This window comes from Mauremys mutica, chromosome 2 (genome assembly GCF_020497125.1).
Source record: "Mauremys mutica isolate MM-2020 ecotype Southern chromosome 2, ASM2049712v1, whole genome shotgun sequence".
NCBI lineage: Eukaryota > Metazoa > Chordata > Testudines > Geoemydidae > Mauremys > Mauremys mutica.
The window spans coordinates 159,899,136-159,920,558 of NC_059073.1; the positions used below are offsets into that span (position 1 = coordinate 159,899,136).

General features: G+C 40.1%; 1 long non-coding RNA gene across 1 annotated transcript; it reads left to right on the forward strand.

Annotated features, from left to right (window-relative positions):
* Positions 1-1,932: 1,932 nt before the first annotated feature.
* LOC123362772 lies at positions 1,933-13,200 on the forward strand. Its single transcript, XR_006576557.1, has 3 exons — positions 1,933-2,054; positions 9,051-9,173; positions 12,631-13,200. It is a non-coding gene; the product is annotated as an uncharacterized LOC123362772 (long non-coding RNA).
* Positions 13,201-21,423: the final 8,223 nt, after the last annotated feature.

Genomic DNA, 21,423 nt, shown 5'->3' on the forward strand with positions numbered 1-21,423 from the left:
CAGGGTGTAGTAAGCTGCGTAGCAGGGAGTCAGTCTTAGCCCCTACAACACTTAAGAATACTAACAACTTCTTCACTTCTGTAATGTCATTTGCAATAACAAAAAGCTCAAAACACTCAGTATATATGTGCTATTGCACTGTAGTCTCCTCAAAACATTCCAGCGGCCCTGTAAGTGTAGCCATGATTTTAGTTTCAGTTTACACAGTCAGTGCAAACAAGCCAGTTCTCACCCCCTTCCAACAGCAAAAAGGGTGTTTTTTTTGTACCTTGACTTCTACTTTCTTCTTCTGTTACTGGGGCAGCACAGGAATCCTTGTCACCATGTTGTTGTATCCTTGGGGACAACAGTTTTAGGAAGAAATCACTGGAGACACAGAGAGCTGTAAACGTTAAAAGCAGCCATTTATTGCCACACACTGAACTAACCAAAACTGGCTGGGCTATTGCAGCCTTGGCCACGGCAGTCCTGAAGCTTTATTTTATTCTCATTCAAAACATGCATATACCTGAAACATTTTACTTCAAACATTCTATTTTCCCTTTTATTGCTAACAACAGAAACAGCACCCAAGGCGACGGTCACCTGGGTCATCTGCGCCTAAATCCAGTCCTGACTATAACTTTAAATCTGCCCTCAGGCAGATGCCAAACTTTAAAGAGACAATGTGGGTGAGTTAATATTTGTTATTGCATCATCTTCTTCAGGTGAAAGAGACGAGTTTTTGAGCTTACACAGAGCTTGTCTCTTCCACCAACAGAAGTTGGTTTAATAAAATCACCTCACCCAACTTGTCTCTCTAATAATATCTTGGGACCAATCTACCTTGTCTCTCTAATATCCTGGGACCAGCGACCATAACACTGCAAACAAGCTTTCAACACTCTTAAATTTCTGTTCTTCAGAGACAGAGAGCAGAGTTATCCTGGGCTGATGCCAAGGTATTAGGGATTTGCTTCAAGTGATCCCCCTCCTCCTGTCCCCAGTCTTACTTTGCATAGGACACTGAGAAAACTAGGGTTCTACATTTGGTATTGAAAATAAGAAATATTTTGCGTTTTACATTCATGTAGTTGTTACAGAAATGCTCACTGCCAAATTAAAAGTGACTTGTGAGAAGTGTTGGGAGCCAGCAGAGGAATAGCAGCAGAACTCCTGGGATTATGGCTTTTGTGGGAAACTGCAAACAGATGTCCACTTTGTCATGAGCAATGCAAGGGGAGTTCCAGGAAGAGGATGTTTTCAGGACTAAGATTTTATTGCTAATATGGAGAGCAGCCATGCTATATGGACTGAATGCTGCAGCCTCCAGGTTTAGCTGTGCTGTCTTAAATTTTCATTGTCCTAATTGTTTTGCTGAGCTAAACAAGAGCACACTCTTGATGTTCCATTATACATTTTGGTATTTCATTTGTAAGCCTTGTGGTCTGAAACTCTAGAGGGAAGGAGTTCTCTGCTATTGTCTGTTGGTGAACTGGAGGAAGAGACAAGGAGCCAGACCTCATTTGCATGTTTCTTACCCAGCATCCCAGTATGAACACCTTGGTCATCTTATTTAAAATCAGATTAAGTTTTGAGTGTGGGGGCAATGCAATATTGTAGTACTTACTGTGTGACAAAAGGGCAACCTAACTGTACTTAATATGACCTGAGTGAGGGGTCACCATAACCATAAACAAAGCCTTAGTCTTGTACCACTGTATAATGGAGCTTGGACACAAGCCAGACAAAGGGGTGACAGAGTTCTACCTTATGGCAAGGAGTACATCCATGATGGCAGAGATTCTGCTCTAGGGTCTTATATGCCATTAATACATTTTCTCCAATGTTGTGAAGCAGTAGCACCAGCTTTTCACAGAAGCTGCATCGGATAGCAACAGAGCTGAGCAAACTCTACTGAGATTCCTCCATATCCAGCATCAACAAAGCTGAAATCATTACAGCTAAGTTAGTTGATGGAGCATCAGGATTGGACACAGACAGGTGAAGAGGTGATGGCATGGCAAGAGATGCGGCTGTTCACTGAAGCCATGGAGCGCATTAACAGAACTTTGGTAAGGGCACTGCCTGAGTGAACTCATTTGGACTCTGGGACTTCACTAACCATTGAAAACAAACCATGAGTGGGGTGTGACAGAGGGAAGGAAGAAAGTGAAATATTAAAGCGACATTTGTTCATCAGACACTGACATCAGACACTGACACTGGTAAGTGGGAAACTGAGGTGACAGCCTACTGCCAGAGATACTATAGGGATGGATATTTGTTGTTTGTGTAAATATATTGTTGAGTTATTGTTGCTGTGTTTTCCCAAATCAATGCTGTGTTGTCTTTCTCTATAATACAGTTTTCCTTATTTCATACACAGACTCTCTGCTTGTGAGAGGGGAAATGCTACTTATTAAGGGTCACAAGAAGGGTATTTTATTTTTTCCCAGGTTTTGGGATGGGGTCTTGTGATGGTAGTAGTGTATAAATCGTAAGAAGAATCCCTAGATATTGAAGCTGGCCCTTTTGTTTGCCAACACCACCTGCTGAAGGGTTAAACAATTCACATGAAGCTCCTTTTTTGGATAAGAACAAGAATCCCCCACCCTCCTTTATTTCTTCCCAGCTTTTGATTCTCCAGTCCAGCTGCTAGCATTGCTTGAGCTACACAGCATGCCGCTAAAAAGGACAGCTAGGAATTTCCATCGCATAGGGAATATGCTAGTGGCATGATAGTGGTAGGATGGGGGTGTTTCTTGCTAGTGTAATGATTCCCAAGGGGATATTACAAGCTGGTGGATGTGAAAGAGCTAATGGGATGCCTGAACGTGTGCAGAGGGATGGTTTGTCTCCCAGCTAGCCTTGGGATTGATGGGGAGGAGGACAGAAAAATGATGTAGGGCAGGTCTACACTACATACTAGAGCCCTGAGCAGGACTATCGTAGAGCCCTGCAGCAGGACTGGGATCCTGTGTGTCCTGCAGGACCCAGTGCCAGAATAGCAGGAGTCAGGGATTTCCCTACACTCCCCTTGAATTTCCACAACAACCCCCTACCCCCAGTGGTCAACTAGTGACATTACAGTGTTGCCAATTTAATCATTGGTTGGAAACTTTAATTGAAACTGAAACATTAATACACACTTTAAAAGCACATACAGTATATGATAAAATATTTGTACCTGAAAAAGTATAATAGGTTTGAAAAGTATGAACAAAGACTAGCTTCCTCACACAGCTGTTGTTTTTTATGATAATGTTGGTGCATTCATTTCAGCAACGTTGGCCAACCTAATAATTTCAAATTACGATTTGTAAGCAAGGTCTCAATGAGCTCTCCCAACAGCTAGCGCTCAGCTGGAGGGTGAGGGAGGAAAAGCTTCAAGACAAGACTGTATTTACATGAACTCACCTAATCAGTCTAGGTATCCAGCAGACAGAGCTGTGTTGCCCAAGTGATCAATTTTGGCTGGTGTTTTAATCCTATCCTCCAAAGCACTTGCAACCCCTCCCAGCTTGGTATCATCCACAAACTTTATAAGTGTACTCTCTGTGCCATTATCTAATTAATTGATGAAGATATTGAACAGAACTGGACCCAGAGCTGATCCCTGCAGGACCCCACTCGTTGTGCCATTCCAGCATGACTGTGAACCACTGATAACTACTCTCTGGGAAAGGTTTTCCAACCAGTTTTGCACCCACCTTATAGTAGCTCCATCTACATTTTATTTTCCTAGTTTATTTATGAGAAGGTCATGGGGGATAGTATCAAAAGCTTTACTAAAATCAAGATATAACATGTCTACTGCTTCCACCCTATCCACAAAGCTTGTTACCCTGTCAAAGAATCACCATAATAATTATAATATATAATTAAATATAGAATTATGGTTATAATTCTCTGTACCTTTTCCAACTCCAGTATATCTTATTTTGAGATGGGGCAACCAGAACTGCATGCAGTATTTAAGATGTAAGCATACCTGGATTTATATAGTAAAAGTGGAGGAGCTTAGTTTGCCAGACCAATCACCAAAGTCAGTGCTGACAAACTACGTGAAAAGGCTGCAAAACATCAATCCTCTGGTTTGCATCGACATGCAGAAAGCCTTCTAAGCAGTCATTGTCAAAGCCAATTTTAGAAGTACTTAATGAGGCTGTTAAAAATGCTGAGAGACAACACAGTTTATGCAACAAACATGGCTGTCACATCGTACTTTCTATTTAAGCAAGAGATACCACCCACTACAAACTGGAGGCCAATGTTAAGTGCAATGTCATTTGTTAATCCTGAAATTGGACATTGGTTCTGATGAAGACCAGCAAATGCTCACTATCTTTCTGCAAGAAATGCAACTGACTGGTTAGAAGCATGCAGTGCAACAGTGAAAGACTGAGCAGTTGAAAAAGGGAAGAACTCTCACCGCATTCAGAAAATGTGCATACATGGCTGATGAATGCACCTATGCAAATAGGTGTCAAGTATAAAGTCATTCCCTATGTTAACTTGATGTCAGTGGGAGGTCAGTAGATGAATTTCTAGATGTTCAGATTATAGAAGACACATCGGGTGCATTTCTGACAACCTACATCTTAGAGGAGTTAAATGCTTGTAAATGGAACCCCAAAATGTTGTCTGCTTGTGCATTTGATGGAGCTGCAAACTTCTCTGGAAGACATAGTGGAGTACAAGCTTTGCTCAGAGAAAAGTGTAAACCTAATCTCTGCTATACACACTGCAGAAGCCATCTACTCCAACTAGCACTAGTTTGAGCTTCAGAATCTTCAAAAGACATTAAAAAAGCCATACATTTTATGTCTTTGTTATATGCTTTTTTCCAGCAAGAATCCAAAAGGACTGAACATCTTGGAAAACACAGAAGATAAACTAGGACTGAAGTTAAAATTAGTCCAACCTGGGAAAACCCACTGGCTTTCTCATAAGTGATCCTTGGCTGTTGTCTTAAAATTACTGCAACCCATTATTATTGGCTTTGGAAAGTATCTACTGAGATGGGATGGATCTAAGTAGTGAGGTTGATGGACTACTTTTCCTACTCAGTTCAGAGAAGACGATCACCATTCTCTCTTGTAAGTCTACCGATGAAACCACTTGGGTCATTAAACAATGCCATCCAGGCATCTGTTACAACAGCAGTAGATCTCTGTCCAACAATAGAAGCTACATTTGGATCAATCAGAGAGAGAAAACATACTAGAAGAAGCAAAGACTTCAGTTCAGAAGTTGACTAATTGAGGCACTTATTCTGACTATGTAAGTGAAGAGGACAAGAAGTGTTTGTTAAGCCAGCTGAAAAAGTAAAGGACATAGACTTGAATCTTACAACTCTAAAACAGCAACTTCTGGATTCTGTTCAACCTCCACATAGCTTTTACAGAGGCCTGTCTTATAAAACATCGACAGTTGAGTGGAGTGATGGGGCTACCATGTGATCAGGACAGAAGAGAGAATATTATATGATTAACAAATGAAGATTTGACTTCAACGTATTCTTTAACATCATTAGTGGTTCAACCTAAACTTTGTGCTATGTTTCCTGGGATGAAAGAAGTAGGAATTCATGTCTTTCTACTCCCAGTCATGACAGCTACACTTAGCGTTCTTTTTCCTCCTTGAACAGAATGTTGTTGTCTGAAAGAAGTTGCCTTCTGTCTGATCGTGAGCATATCATGAAGGACTGGAAGTAGAGGACACACAAAAAGCCACCAAAGATGAATGCACTGCATTCAAGAACTTCATTAACAGAATTGTGCAAAATTACAACAAGAAGCCTAGAAGGATGGAGATATAGTGCTTCATAGTAGGCTTGTGTAGCCAACTTTAATTTGTGGTTTTAAATGGTTTTAAAACATGAGTTAAATCTAATAAATATTTTTCAGTTTACTTTGGTACCATATAGCCCACCTTCTCCCTCATGGTCTCACCCCTCATTCGTCCTCTCCCCTCCCCCTGTATAATTGAACACTCCCCCTAATTTCAGTTCCTGGGGAAAACACAGGCAGGTGTGTGTGGGAGTAAGACTAAAAAAAGTCCCGTGCAGGGCTCTACTACAAATTTACATTAGAATAACTACATCGCTCAGGGGTATGAAAAATCCACACCCTTGAGTGACGCAGTTATATCAATCTAACACCTGCTATAGACAGCAACTGCTTCTTGTGGAGATAGATTAACTACACTGATGGGAGAAGCTCTCCTGTCAGCATTGTAGTTCTTCAGTGAAGCTGCTACTGTGGTGCAGATGCACCAATGCAGCTGCATTGCTGCAGGGTTGTAAGTGTAGACCGGCCCTTAATCTTTGCCTCTTTCCTGCTCTTCCCTTTTCAGACTAAAAAATGAAGCTATGTTGGTGGTGGTTGTGTTAGGACTAATCCCTGGAGGCTGCACAAGATCTAAATATCTTTTTTAGCAGACTCCTTTCTTCATCCACTGCTACATCTCATTTGTTGTGTGAGCTGACGACTGGTAAAGACGCTTATAATTAGTTCAAACCTTAATTAATATGACACAGAGAGAGACTTGATGACATGCTCCCCAGACCTTGAGCACATCTTTGGCAGAGGTTATTAACGGGATTCAGTTGTTCCCCTCTCAAGTAGAACAGAATATTTATTTGGGTCAGACTTTGATGATAGGTGACAGAAAATTGGGTGTGTGTAAACTGAATAAATGCACTTGGTAGATATATTATAAGAGGACTTGGTAGCCCTGCCTATAAAGTTGCTTTAAGCTTCCCATTATAAGACCTGCTTCTCAGTTGTTTATACCATTGCCAAACTAACCCCTCAGGCTGAAGATTTGTCATGCTAGGTGTCTGCCTCGGGTTGAAGGTTTTTTTTTTAATACTTCAGCTAAAATACTTTAGCCATTTTCAAGAACAAGATTAAGGAAAATACACTGTTTTTCCCATGTTTAAAATGGTCTTAGTTATTTTGTTGAGAAGCACTAGCACGTCACTGCTTGTGAGTGACCCCCTAGTGATAGGGATGTGCCTCTTGTTCCCATGAAAATTCAGCCTATTTATAAGCCTCTGGAAAATATTTGCATATGCCCTGTAGGGACATGCTAGAATTTGGCAGCTAAATCTGCAGAAGATTCATTTGGTACTAGGTATGCTCCAGCCCAGGCTTCAGGTACTCAACAGGATGTACTCCCGGCAGCAAGGGCAATTGAGTTGCTAGAAACAAGCAGGGAGACTGTCCCTCCTGCACTCTCCATGCTGGTGCCCAGGTCAGAATTGCTCACAGCTTCAACTGAAGTTGATCGGAGCTGTGATTTAGACATATACAGTGCTATAAAATGCTAAGTAACCTGGAAAATCAGGACCTAAGGATCTTAAACTGTGCACCCAAAATTGGTGGACACTTTTCACAACTTTGGCTTTAATCTCTTTAGCCCAGATTTTTGAAGGTATTGAGATGTTGCTGTGTTTAGAGTTGGAATGCCTAACTGCCTTCTCTACAAATCTCATTTTCAAAAGGGATTTGGGCACTTAGCTGTCTAAATTGTACTGACTGTTAATGAGATTTAGGCTCCTAAATGCCTAAACCCCTTTTGAAAATGAGATTTGTGCTCCTCAATCAGTTTGTCATTGCAATGCTGATGCAGCAACCCCTCAGTAACTTTACAAATCTGGGCCTCAGTTCTTCACGTGTACAATGGGGATGATGATAGCCCCTGACCGCACATGGGTATTGTGAAGATAAATGAATTTGTTTGTGAAGCACTTGGAAAATGTGGTGAGAGTCTTATAGAAACCCCAGGAGGAAATTAATAGTTTTTGTGGTCAGTGCAGCATTTGGATTAAGTGCATTACATAAGGCAGAGGGGTCACACCTTGAATGAGGAAAATAAAAATAAAAAAATTGAATGACTACTCTCTCAGTCCTATGGAAAAGATCATATGCACAAGGCGAGTGAACTAAGGTTGCACAGGCAACCCTAAATCTAGCATTTACTAACTTTTGAGTGCTTGACTTTGCTACATTGTTGTTATTTTAATGCAGCGTTTTGGATGTAATATGCATATGGGACTGGACACAGGACATAATACCAGCACAGCGCAACAGGCCATGTGTTCCCCAAGGCAAAGGACAGAGTCCTTTCACAGTTAAATTAAATGAAACTGACATGGGTATGTGACAACACATTTCAATCATTGCTGTTCAAACTCCTTGCCAGAGCAATAGCACAGCCATAGACAATTAACCAGGATGGGGAAGGATCTGACCACACCCTTTGGAGTTGATACATCACCTGAATATGCTGAACAGAAATACTCTGTGTGAATGATGTATTTATTATTTGTATTATAGTAACACCTAAAGCCCCTTGCTTCTGAGCCTAAGTGCCATACATACATAGGCAGACACTTAGAGAAATTTAATTTTAAATCTTAGCCCAAATGATAATATTGGATTAGCCTTAATTTTCTGCAGTGATGGCTCAGACAGTACTTGACTCAAGGGTCTTGGAAAGGAATAGCTTTTAAAATGTCCTTTGAAACTTCAATGCCCTGGCACTGAGTTTGACAAGCTTTTGCCATGCACTCCTTGACAACCAAAGGTCCAGTGACCAGATCATGCTGTCTCATTCTTCAGCTACACACATACAGGTAATGAACAGAAATAACACCATCTGCCTGAAGTGACTAATCACACAGTTGTAATGCTGAATACATGTAGCAAGTGCAAGCAATCCATAGGCTGAAAATTGTTATGAAATGTAAATAAACAATAACAAATAGTAAACTAATTTTGTGAAAGTGAGTCTATTGCGAACTTATTGTAGATAGGAAAAAAAAGTCAAAGGTCATCAACATTTTGTGTTTTGTTTTTTGTCTATGAATAGTTTGCCCAGCTCTGTTGGAACCTTTCAATAACCTTTTATTGCTTAAAAATTAAAATTTAAAAAGGAAGGGGGTTTGAGTATGCGGGGGTTAAGTTGCCTTGTTTCAGTTTCTCATGCAGACAATGTTTTTATTCTTGCCATTCAGTGGCATTCATGATTTCACAGTTTATTTTTTTTCTCTATAACAGGATACCAAATCTGCAAAAAGGCATGTAGCCAGGATAAAGTTTTTGGAAAGCACAATTATGGAGTCCAGGACAAAATAGCAATGAACATCTGGGATAAGAGACAGTAGACAAAAAAGGACTGAGGTAAAGATCAGCACACTGCTGTGTGGTTGTTTTCGAGCATAATAGATATTATGTAATGTCTGCAGGTAAGATGTTACAATTCCTGACTTTGAATAAGCTGTTTTTGAGAGGTGACATGATGACTGAGGGACAGCACTGGGACGTGCCTGCTAATGTTTGATTTTTTTTCTTAAATTATTCTGTTTTCTCTCAAAAAATCCCCCTTAGAACCTTAATCTGGTTGAAAGATAGTACACAAGTAAAATTTTTGCTATTGTGAAATAAATTGTAGAAGATAAAGACTAGGATATATTTGCTGGCAGAAGATACCTTTAGCTAGACAATGGGCCAATCTCTAATCTACTGCTGTCTAGCTGGAACACTGTAAAATATACACCTTGCAACCAAAGCAACACATCTTACTACTGCATTAAATGTGTCTAGTATGTCTATATACAGGAATAACAACACATACATTTACCAGAAGCAAGGCCATACAAGTTACTGTAGAAAGAGATAAATTATTACGAAGCAATTAGGATGGTTCAGTGGTTTGGGTGTTAGCCTGGGCCTTAGAAGACCCAGGTTCAACTCTCTGCTTTGCCACAGATCAGTAACATTGGGCAAGTTCCTTAACTTCTCAATGTCTAAGTTCATAATCTGCAATTTATAAATAGGAGGAGTGCATGAACAGCTCATAAGGGATTTGACCTTCTCAGACATTTGAGAAGAGAAAGAGATTGTGTGTGGGAGTGGGGAGCTAATGAGCTGGGGTGATGCAGCTCTGCACCCACCCTAATGCATCCCAGTGCCTAATAGGAATGATTGACCCCTTAATTCACAATCTCTGTGCCAGTTGTCTGGTGGTGAAGTACGGATGTTCTTGAACCTCCTGCATTATGTCTCCCAATTCTATATACGGTAGTTCATACATTTATCAAGTGCAATGATTAAATTTACTAGTCTCTCTTTTCTGCTAGCTATCTACTTTCATATGTCTCCCTCACTAGTTATTACACACACAAAGAGGTTAATGATTCATAGTCAAGCACTCAAAAGTTAGTATGTGATCATGTATTTAAAAGACTACACATACACAAAGACTACGCATGGACAACCTTAATTCTGATGTTTACTAACTTTTGAGTGTTTGACTTTGCAACCACAATGTTCTTCTAATATAGTTTTGTGTGCGTGTGTGTAATTTGTGTACACTTAAGGGTAGCCAGGCAAGGACCTCTGATGAAAATGTATGTGAATACACCAATATGTAAATAGTATTACTCAAAATACTAAATTTCCTTCCCAAACCTCCATGCAAACAAATATGATCACAATGTTTGTGGCAAAGCAAACAATGGCTCAGCCAGCTCTAATCAGAGCATTTCAATATCTCAATTAGCTTCAAATGAATATAACTGGTGTACCCTATTATTCATTGTCTTACATATCCAGTACATCTCTGCCCTGTACTTGAAATGGCTGGTTTATATTTTCATGTAACATTGTATTTCTTTTTAGCATAATTGCATTCACATCAGTATGCAAAGGAGGGGTAGTGAGTCATTCAAATGTTCTGATAATGTCCCATTTCACATAAGTAAATGAAGACTTAGTAGTAGTAGTGTTAACATTTTGTCATCCATCTCTTATTTTCAAATCTTACCCCATCAATCTTACTAGCATGTATACTATCCACAAGCACATTATAAGGCTGAAAACATCCAGTTTTCAGATAATTGGCATTTTATTCAGCTATTAAATATAGTTTTTTTCCGCTGTCTTGTCATGTGAATATGTTATACAGCTAAAGCTAGCTAGTGAGAGAGATTATAACAAGTGCATGTTGCAAAAAAGTATAGCCTTGTGGTCAAAGCAATAAACTGGGATTCAGAAGCTCTACATCTGTTCCCTGCTCTGCCACAGACTTGCTGTGTGACCCTGGACAAGTCACTTAAGGTATATCTACACTGCAGCTGGAGTGTAATTTCCAGCTTGGGTAGACATACCTGCTAGCAGGCTAAAACAAAGCAGTGTAACTGCGGCAGTGTGAGCCACCTGAGTGTGTACCTAGAGTGGTATTATAGTCGGGGTAGTTAGCCTGTCCTCCTGCTTGCCCTGCCGCGGCTATGCTGCTATTCTTAGCACGCAGGTATGTCTGTGCAAGCTGGAAATTACTCCTCCAGTTCCAGTGTAGACATACCCTTGGTCTCTCTATGCCTCAGTTACCCAGCTGTAAAAAGAGGTTAATACTCCCTTTTCCTTACTCTTTGTGTCACTTGTCTATATAGATTGTAATTTCTTTGGGGCAGTGGCTGTCTCTTAGTGTTTATTTGTAAAGTACTTAAAATAGAGGGTCCCACTCTGGGCTGGGGTCTTTAGCTGCTACCACAATACAAATAATTAATAATATTGTGAGCTAGATTTATTGGTGTGCTCTGGTGATGCATTTGCATTACCAGAACAATAGAAAGCAGCAGGAATGTACCAGTGAATCTGGCCTTTTATTTCCATCTCTTTTCCTTAAATATAAATTTATCCAGTAACAATTCAAGTTAAATATTGCTATGTACCAGTCTGATTTCTGTGCAGTAGGTTTCAGAGTAGTAGTATTTGTGAGCATTCAAAACACTGAACCTGGAAATCTTTGTTTTTTGCCCAAAAATATCCATATAAGTCAGACAGAGACTTACATTTACCCTTGCAGTTATATTGTGAAGTACTGAATTTACAGGAATGCTAGACACTTCCTATTTAATTGTCTGGCAATTATTTGAGTTTTTTCTTTATGTCTAACTGATTATACTAATGTGTGTCTAGTAGGATGAATTCTTTAATAAGCCACTTGAAGTGCTTGCTTTAGCAAATTTTTCTGGCATTTCTTCTGAGAAGAAAATTGCTGTAACAAAACCATTTTTACTTAATTTTCTCTGCAGTCACTGTGGATGTAGGGCAGTTTTAAAAACTCCTTAAGAAAGCCTAGAGATAAGTGATTTATTTCATATATATATATATATATATATATATGCAGCAGCAGCAGCTTTTCTTTATATATATATATATAAAAGCTTAGTTTGGTGGTGGTAGCAGCTGCTGCAAATGATCTAAAGGCCAGATTATGTTTATTACAGGCTGGCTCCTGTTAGGAGACAGTACACAGCAGCTCTAACCTTGAAGGAATTGCAGAAAATATTGTGCCTCAGGGATTGTAGCTAGGGTGCAAGGTACTCATGCCTGGATGGTGTGCAGGGCAGACAGAATCATGGTCCTCCTTTCTCTTGTGTCAATTTTCAGCCCCAGCAGCACCTAGCAGAAACTTTCTGTGCTGCTTCAAGAACAAGCATCATGATTGTCCATGGTCCTTGGGTGGAGTAAGTTACAGGAGGAAGGTCCCTTACGTGCTCCTCTTCCCTGTGCATCCGTACAAAGGCCAGGGAGAATCTGACCCTATAATAGCTGTCCTTTTTTCTTCCCCCAGGAAGGACTGTATCACCTGAGACTCTGGGAAGGTGCCTATGTAAAGCCTGTCTTCACCTGATGTACTTTCACTGCCACAGAAATAGAAAGCGAAAACCAAATGGTTTAAAAAAATGGAAAGAGGTCTCTCTACTCTGAGGGCTTATTTCAAAAGTCTGAAATTAAAACCACAACAACATGGGAAATCCTGTGAGCACAGGGAGGAGTTGAACTCCTCCTGATTTAAGTGGGTGCATTTGGAAAGAACTTGTTTGGAAAACTGCATAGGTAATCTCTAACTAGAATGAGATGAAAAAGCCATATAATAGAAAGAAATGTGAAAGTTATTGTATGAAAACTGAGGAAATTATGTAAAAAACTTGGAGAAGCGTCAACTACCATTGACCAATAAACAGTACTGTATATGAAAGAGACTAGGACGTAACCAATTAATGAGTGGCACAGCTAGAAAATGAATCATGAAATCAGACATTACACTGGGCAATATGTCTGAAAAAACTAGAACTGAAGTGACTCTGATATTCCCAAAACATTTACTGGAGAGACATGAAGACCTAGAGAAGAGAGAATGCAGAAAACTTGTGGAATTGTTGGAATGCCAGAGACCATAGAATCTGGGAACATAAATCTGTCTTCAGTGCAAAGATCTTACTGAATTGTTTAGCTGTATTACAGTAGTGCCATGCATGAAAATTCCTTCCAAGTCTTACCACCTGTGTCTCTGTCTGTCTTTGAAACTACATCTTTCACAACTGACAGAGAAGATAGCAGTGTTTTCTATCCTGTAAAACCCTATTTGTACAGTAAGAAGTGATTCCTTCTGCTTGACTGGAAAACTTTGAAGCAGTAAGTAGAAAATGAAACCCTTGAACTAAAGACAATTAATATTTTAGTTTCCTCATTTTTGTTCCGATTTTAATCAGTCTTGAATTTGTTAACCTCATTCCTATTAACCTAGAGAACAGAATAAGTCAGTATTACTCCAGTGCTTTGACACAGTGCTCCTGTAAACAAGCAGACAGCTAGGGGAATTGAATATGCCTCTTGAAAGGCTCACCAGCTTGAAAAATCCTTAATGAGATTTAAAAAAAAAAAAACCTGTAAGGAAGAAAAGCCATAATTAGTCATGGAAACCTAGCCATTTAGGGGTAATTGTCATTTATTTAAGCAATAATAATGTTACATAGTTATGAGACAATATCCCAGTTCCTATATGGAAAACTATGAGACTGAAGTTCATGTAATTCATTCCAATGAATGAAATAGAATTTCATCAGTAAAATAGTATAACTATGATCACTCGTATGCAGCAAGTCTTTAAACACACCTAAAGTAAATGAACCCACAGACTGTAAGCTTCATCAAAGAAATGACAGACTGAATTTAGAAGAAAGTGAGGCTATAAGATGCTGTTACAATATCAACAACGAGTAATAACCCTTTTGTCCAATGATCAGTGCTGAACTCTGTCGCTGGAGCAGTTGTGGGCCTTCTGATTGATCAAATTTATCCATTTAAATTCAGGGTGAAATTTACTGCTGTGTACCAGTAGGTGTCCAACACAAAATGTATGCACCATTTAAGTCCCTGGGTCTTTGGTAGGTTTTTGTGCTAGCCCTCTGCATAGTGGTAAATCCCACCCATAATAAAATTGATGCTAACAATTCTATATTATTCTCAGTAAACCCCCCTGGAACTATTAACCAATGTCACCAAAAAGGAAATAGACTCATGTTGACAGTCACCTCTGCCTCTTGTCTTGTACACCGTGTAGTTGTAGCTGTGTTGGTCCATTAGAGATACAAGGTAGGTAAGGTAATATCTTTTATTGGACCAACTTCTGTTAGGGAGAGAAAAGAGTTTTGAGCCACACAGAGCTCTTCTTCAGGTGTGGAAAAGGTACTCCAAGCATCACAGATAAATGCAAGATACTTTGTGAAAAGGGTTGACCTCCAGGTGATAGGCTATTTTTGTCTTTTATCATTTTCTTGTGTGAGTTCATTCAAAAGTATGATGATTGTCTGGTTTCACACACACAGTTGTAACTGGGGCATTTAGTGCACTGGATGGGGTATCTCACATGTTGTGATAGGCATGTGAAGGATCCATGGATCTTGAAACGCGTGTTGTGGGGGTTGTTGATCATTGTGGCAGTGGAGATATGTCTGCATGTTTTGCATCTGTTGTTCTGGCAGAGTCTGGTACTTCTGATGAACTTGGAGAGCTTGGGGGTTGTTTGAAGGCCAAAAGTGGGGGTTCAGGAAAGATTTCTTTCAGGATGGGATCTCCATTGCATATGGGTTATAGTAGTTTGATGACACCCCATATGGGTTCCAGTGTGGGGTTGTAGGGGATAACTGGGGTGTGCAATCTGAGGGGGTTTTATTTCTGTACTGAAGCAGGTTCTCTCAAGGTATTTGGGTGGCTGGGATAAACCATGACACCAGTACCCACCACATGGACGCAACAAGCACCCGAACATTATCAATTTATCAAGACTACCCCTCACTGGAGCTGAATTATCTGTACCCTCTAAGGGACAAATCTTCTGACAAACCACAGAACATGATACCATACTAACATGTGGACAACTAAAAGAATTCTTCCGCCATCTCTGCCTCAAATAATTATTTCACAACAATGATGATACCACTCATAATTACCATTTCTTCACCAACAATCATAAGAAAAAAGAATCATCTGATTATGCACCACAGAGCAGATGAAACCACACTCTTGATCACTACCACATGTAGTATATCTCATCCAGTGCACTCAACATCCAAATAACAACTATGTGAGTGAAACCAATCACTATGCTCTGGAATGAACTCTCAGAGGAAAATGATAAAAGACAAAAACACCACATCACCTGGGGGTGAATACTTTTCACAAAGCGATCACTCTATATCTGACCTATCAGTTCCTCTTCCTCAGAGGAAACCTTCACAACACTTTCAAAAGACGAGCCTGGGAACTTAAATTCATAACTCTAATAGACACTAAAAATCATGGCCTGAACAGATACACTGGATTTATAGCTTATTACAACAATTTGTAACCCTCTAAGCCTTTGCTTTTTGTGCTATGACTGCAGAGGTGTTAATAGGACAGTCTACCTCGAATGGTCCCTTAGAATATATGTTAACTACTTATGCTAAACAGACTGTACCATCTTGTATTTATCTGTGGTGCTCCGACTACTTTCTCAGAAGTAAGAACTCTGTGTAGCTCGAAAGCTTCTCTGTCACCAACAGCAGTTGGTCCAGTAAACGATATTACCACACCCACCTTGTTGTCTTGCTAACTTTCTCGCTATATACCAGGAAGCCCAAAGAATGGCACTGTTTCTCAGGATGTCTATAATAGTTTCCCAAAGTCATCAGATGATGCCATTTTACCAGATTAAAACCTCTATAGAAGCCTGGAATACAAGTACTATTACATTTACCACTGGCGGAGGACCACTGCTTTAGAAAATGGTCCCATAGGGATTCTCTGGATTTCACTTCTAGCTTCAGATTACTCAATATCTCTCATCAGGAATCATTTGCAATGTACTCCTCTTAAATGGTTGCTCTGTCTTGTATTCAATACTGTTCCTTGTCTGAGGAACCCTTTTCCAAAGCAATACATTCCTACAGACACTTAAAAAAGCACCATGTATTCACTCTCAGCTCAGCTCCGTCATCTCTTCCTTCTTAACTTCTAAATTACTTCCTGTCATCTTAGTTCTTGAAAACTTTTACTTTGAGATACAGCTCATCTCATAATCCTCTCGGAAAATGAAAAAAAAAGTTCATGAATTCTTCATTAAACATGAATTACACACCATATGCATTATAGATAAAAGAAAGCTAAACACAGTGAAGAAGTGAACAACAAACAATAAGAATGGTGATGCAAACAGAAAAAACAGCAAGAAGAGAGCTAATGGGAAAAGGTGGAAAGTGGAATAATACAGGGGATTTAGATGTGAAAAGCTTGGGAAATAGTATTTGGAATGGTAAAAGACTTAGAATTCATTTAGTTTTCATACACAACAAGAGCAAAAAGTTTCCTCATTGTGCAAAAAAGTTATATTAAAAAGAAATTATGTCAAATTATCCTCTAATCCTGTATATGCTGAAATTTTAACAAATTAGGAAAAACCAAATTGGTGCAAGATCAGTGAAGATGCAATAGAGACAGCAATTTGCAAAAATGCAAACTTTTAAAAGAAATTGCCTATAAAGTTTTATAAATCAAAGATTTAAAATCTCATGGGCAATTTATTCACCTAATTTTATATGGTATAATACTTGCAGTGGCCAGCTCCCTGCTGGGTTGACATGCCAGTGCTCCAAGTGACAGAAGTAAAAATATGAGGTTTTTTTTTAAATTGAAAATCTATCATCAAACTATGATCAATTAAATGGCATGCATGTTTTCATAGTCATTAGACATGCTGGTTGTATCTGGGATAGTTAAAAAAATAAAGATAAAAACATCGTATTACACAGTGTTTTAAACATTTTCAGCATATTTTGTGTACAAAACAAATTATTTTTTAAAATAAAATAGAAAGATAGAAAATAGACTGTGAATTGTAGCAAGAAAACTTATGAACAAATTCATGATTGTAGGTCCAGTGTTTGACATTTTAATTGTGCTTGCAATAAGAGCTGGCTAAATAGGAATAGAAATAAAAGTGTTTTTATCCTTCCCTTCCCCTCTCACATTGGAAGACAAAACTGATACATTTTCATCAAAATTTAGATTTCTGAAAAATTATAACCAGCTATTCAAATATGTTTAAAATAGCAGGATACAATTTTTAACACACAAAGACAAAGACAATGGCAACATCTAAGTCTGTTGAAAAGGTGAACATGTTTCTACTCACATTTGAAGTGGCATTAAAGTGCATTGCACACTTCAAATATCTGGGTAGCATGACTACAAGGGATGCTAAACATCACCTTAGAGGTCTACCATAGAACTGGACTTGTGACTGCTGTAATGTGTGTTCATTATACAATACACACAATTAACAAGGAGGTAATCATCCAAATGTGCAGCATAACTAGAGTGATACCAGGTATAATCAGAATGATCAGACAAAGAAAACTTGAGTTTCTGGGACATGAGAGTTGGATGAGTGGAGGAAGATTGCAGAAGCAAGCTTTGCAGGGATTGATGCCAGGTGCCAGGAGTCACTTGTGGCAAATATGGTTTGATGATATGGGTGGCTGGACAGGATGTGGTCTGGCACACTTCTTCAAGGTTGCACGAAGACTGCAAAATATGGAGGAAGATTGCTGGCCAATGACTCCTCTGTGTAACGTTCATTGTGATGTGACTCTATGGTACTATGAGAAAATGTTATGTAAGTACAATGCTAGACTTTTTACAGACTATCAATTGTTGTACAAAGCTCCCATTGACTTGGATGGGGATTCTGCATGTGGAATGATGCAAGGATGTTTTAGTAGTAATTTGTTAGTACTTGAGCTGTAGCCAATGATAATTGAAATTAATTGAAAAGCTCCTGTTGACTTCAATAGATATTGGATTCGGTCTCATACCAACTATACTGCGGTGCTGTCTCTTGCGCAGAAGATAGTGCTCTTCATCACTACTATATTTATTTTATTTTTATTCATAACAAAGGAAAAAGCATCTAGCATAGGTTTTGGGTAACCTTAAGAGTTTTATGGCATTTTTAAAAAAAGTATTAGAAGCTTTGCCCAAAACAAACAACAAATAAAAAATATCTAATCAAACAGTACCCAACAAGCATGCAAATACCGGCTTTAATGTCACTCCTTTGGGTACTAATATAGGTCTTGAAGCATGGCCTGCAGTTAAACAAAGGTGGTTTAAAAAATCAGGTTGTTTCATACCAACAATGGAGTGAACTGTGAAGCTGAGCCCACCATGGGCTAAGCCTTACTTAGCAACTCTTTCTCTTTTATGCCCAGGCATTTCCAGTTTGAGTGCTTCCACTGATCATAGCTGAATGGCATGGAAGAAAGGGTGGTTTTTAAAATTGCCACCGACCTATCTGATAGGTGCAAACCAGCACTCTGTACCTAACCAAGAAATTAGGAGGTGGCCAAGCCAGATCCTAGAGCACTGCTATCATGTGCTGCTTGTGCGAAACACCACTTAGCGAGTGAGACGATGTGTTGTGTACCAGCTCAAGTGTCTGGATTGATTCATGGTGCACCCTACATTGGTATATTCTAATTCTGAGTTCACAAAAGTGTGGTTTATGGGAGGAAGCTCCATATCCAAAAGAAATAGTCAAGATGCCTGGGCCAGACATTAGACTGAAAACAAAGGCTCTGGGCATGACAGCTATATAATCATGTCACTGATTTTCTGCAATGTGGGTTTAACAATATCCACAGGAAGCAGATTAGTGGCTGCAATAGGCAAATCTCAGACGTTTCGTAGTTTGATTTTGATGCATAAGATATTACATGGAAGCTTATCCACATTTTAATGGGAATTTTAAGGACCCACCAGCAGGCCATGTGGCTTTTTCCTCCACTTCCTTAGCACTCACATTACCCCTTAGAACTGAATAAGGTCCCTGTCCAGCAAAGCACTCTAAGAAGATAAGCAATTCTACTGAGTCCAGTGAGACTGAACTACTCGTGTTTAAAGTTAGGCTTGTGCATAAGATCTCCCTGAAAGGGATTGTGACAGGAAACTTGAGTTAATTTATAATTCATGGCAAAAGAAAATCGATGAGAGGTTTACTTCCGCTCAAACACCCCTTTGGAAATACTGATGCAGCTTCCCCCTGATATGATAATGAACTCTAAAAATGGTATTTGACAAGCAGGTCAACTGTGGGTGGGTGGGGATGAGAAGGGACTTTTTTTGGTTATAGCATCAGGGAAACTGTGTCAGGGAAGATCTCAAAATGCACAGAAAAGACTGGTTTCCAAATAAGTATGATTTTTATTTATTTATTTATTTGTTTGTTTGTAATCAAGCTGTGAATGGTTGTATAGCTTAGGCTGTGAAAAATGTAAATCTAGATATGTAATGCAAACCATTTTTACTACTATCTTCTATTTTTAAACTTCCTTGTTAAGACAATCATATGAAGGTGGCCATACAACAGTAGACAGCCCCAAAGAGACAAGAATTTTTCAACCTCTATAAAGAGGTGTCACAGTGAAGACAGTTTCTAGATTCTAACCTCCCTCTCCACCCATTTCTGGTTTTTGTCAGACAGGACAAGGACAACATTGCCCTCTCCCATTCAGATGTATTGCAAAGGGCTGTCTCTGGCTAACGTGGGACTAACATGGGGAAGAAACAAATGTGCAGGTGGTGAAGATTGGCTTGCCAGATCTTCAGTTACCATGATGCTCCTTCTTTTGCAGAGACCAATTAGACAGCCCATTGATATCAGGGCACCAACTTTGTGACCTGTTTCTGCAGAGAAGAGCAACTTCTCTGAATTCTGTTGCTTTTACCCTATGCACTTCAAAAACACTCTGGTGCTTATAGTCCAGTGTGCAGCTGAGATCTGGAAAATTCTAATGCCTGAGGAGGGTTAGCTATGTTGCTGGGTAATGTTTTAAGCATCAGAAGGGAAGCAGAGAAGCCAGACTGTGTTCATTCCCCACAAGGGAATTTGGAGTGAGCCTTGAATAACCACAGACTGGACTGAAGAAATGGTAGGCTCAGCAGGCAGACAAAGGAATAATTAAATCAAGTTATAGAGTATATACAGGTGTAGGTAGGGTTAGAAAAAGTAATAAAAGTGATGTTTAGAGAGTAGATGAAGCTATAGATTAATACCACAAAATCTGGCAAAGAATAGAACAGGAACCCATGAAGGAAAAGAATAGTTAAAAAAAACAGGATGAGAATTGAAGCAGAGAAAAGATCCATTTCAACAAAAGGCTGGGATATAAGCATGGGCGCCAACTTATATGGGCTCTTGGAGCTAAAGCCCCAGGAATATTCATAATCAGGGGCTCTGCTCCACCAATATTTGGAGCTAGATTTTTCCCCCTCCCCGGAGTTTCCCTGCCTGAATGTAAAGAGAGGGCACAGCGCGTCTCTCTCTCTCCTTTGCTGCTGCTGCTGTAGCCTAAGGGCTGCAACATTAGCATAAGAGGAATGAATTGCTAACTACTTCTGAAGCACTCAGGAGGGGGAGGGGAGGGGAGGGGGCCTCCCCTCTCCTGCCCCTACCTGGAGGAGACACAAACGGGCCAGGAGACAGACATCATTCACCTTAGGAGCTGATGGGGCTTCCGTGAGTGTTTGACCTATGATTTTTTATTATGTTTGAGTGTTTGACCCTATGATTCCCCCCCTGCCCCAGCCCCAGCCCCAGTCCCAGCCCCTACTCCTACCCCCAGTGAGGCACAGCAGGCTGCACAGGGGAGGCAGAAAGCCACATGTGAAGGCAATGCCCCCTCCCCCAGCACCCACCAACCCACCCGCCACAGGAGGGATGGGAGAGGGAGGCTTCCTAGACCTGAGCAGCTGGGGCTTGGGTGAATTTTATGACACCCTGTTCCCCTGTCCCATAGCCAGCCACCACCCTGCCTACCCCACTTCTGCCCCATGCTGGGCAAGGGGCAGCCCCATCCCCCATCCACAGTGAAGTTATGGTGAGGGGCAGCAACATGGAAGGCCACCTGTGCCCCCGCCCAGTACCCATCATAGGGGAGGGGAGTGAGCTTTCTGGACCTGAGAGGGGCTCTAGGAGCATGTGCAGAGTGTGTGTGCCGTGGGGGGCAGGAGGGGGTCCCTCCCCTGGAGCTTGCTGCTGCCA